The sequence below is a fragment of the Ursus maritimus genome (genome assembly GCF_017311325.1).
Source record: "Ursus maritimus isolate PB19 chromosome X unlocalized genomic scaffold, ASM1731132v1 scaffold_X1, whole genome shotgun sequence".
NCBI lineage: Eukaryota > Metazoa > Chordata > Mammalia > Carnivora > Ursidae > Ursus > Ursus maritimus.
In genome coordinates, this window is record NW_024423319.1 from 50,032,626 (window position 1) to 50,034,338 (window position 1,713).

The window sequence follows — 1,713 nt, forward strand, 5'->3', positions numbered from 1 at the left end:
ATGGGGTCCCACTCTTCAAACTATGGAATCACAGGCCAAGAACATTTGTCTCATTCTCAGAATGAAGAGTTGAAGAGTATCAGATTCCAGACGAGAGAGATATGTTTTCTGAGGGGCTAAGAAGCTGTCACTGATATCCAATATTGGGCATGAAAAAAAGCAGAAAATACTGTCTTTGAAGTTAATGGATCAGCTTCTTCTCCCTCACATCATGCTCCAGGGTGAGAGGATGATGACCACCGATCAGGTGTGGAGCAAGGCTTCTGCCCCAGGAGTGGGAAAGAAAGAAGAGAGAAGGTAGTAGTCCTGGGATGATGTGAATTCAGAAAGTCCCAGAGGGTGAGCAGGAAATCAAGAACCACTTGTTTGTTCCTAGAAGAATGTTTTGCATCTGGAAGTGCAGTCAAACGTCCCCCAAAAGGGGTACAGACTGAACAAACACAAAGAATTCCCAAAGGCTGATGAAGGGATTAACTCCTGTATAATAATCTTGTTGTATTCTTCTCCAAGGCCTTTCATCTGTAGATCTCAGCAGGCTTTGCAAACATCAATTAAATGTTACAGCATTCCTTTGAAGTAAGTATTATTAGGTCCATTTTCCAGACGAGAAAACTGAGAGTCTAAGGGGCTTGCCAGGGGCTACCCAACCAAGATTCTAGGAGACCAAGTGCTTCCAACTTCAGTTGTGCAGAGCTCTGGGTCTCACAGAGAGAGCCTGAGACAATCTGACAGTGTTGTTCCCAGGCTCTGAGAAGGACCCTAAAAGCATTCCCCCCACAATGCTCCACAAGCTCTGTAGAAACCTGGAAGGGCTTTTCCCTTGTCGAAGGTGCTGGGTCCAAAAACCGCAAGACTCCATGAATCATTCCTCAGCCTTCCAGTGGGATGTCATTTCTCCTCTTCAAAGCTGTCAACAACCATTGTTGCTACTTCTTTTATGCTCTACCTTGGGTCATAATTATTTATGTTGGCATCTGGTTTTTCTCTTAAGACTTCAGACAAGGATCTTACATTATCGTTTATGCTTGGTACAAACACAAGGTAAGAAGTAAATATGTTTTTTAGTTTATTTGAAGTGCGGTTGGTGGGAAAAAGTCAGAGCTGCAGATAGCTTCTAGGCCACAGACTCATTGTCTTTTCTTTGCTGGGGGGGCTTCTCCTTCTCTGCATTCTGATGAGGAGAGGTTGCGGAGTTGTCCAGAGCCCAAATTATTGACCGGGACCCAGGCCGTGTGCCCTTGCTTTATAGGGATCTTAGGAATGTGGGCTTCTTCTTTAAAGATTTTATTTATTTGTGTGGCAGAGAGCCAACCAGCGAGAAATGGAACACAAGCAGGTGAGTGGGAGAGGAAGAAGCAGGCTCCCAGCTGAGGAGCCGGATGAGGGACTCCTTTCTGGAATGCCGGGATCATGCCCTGAGCCGAAGACAGACGCTTAATGACTGCGCCGCCCAGGCACCCCGGGATGTGGGCTTCTTGATTTTTCAGCCTTCCTTCTGGGGGAGGGGCCTGCCGCGCCTATACTCAGCCAACCCTGTTTGGGTAAAGTCTCCGTGTCCACTGCGAGGGGGGATGGGCATGGGCCTGCTGTGAGCCGGTATTTCCAGGCTTTTGTTCTCTGGCGGCTTTCCCTGGCGGCTTGCTCTGCCTCTTCTGAGAGTCAGAGCAGCAGCGGCCGAATCTCAGCCTCTGTCTCAGAACAGAGGGATCGTGG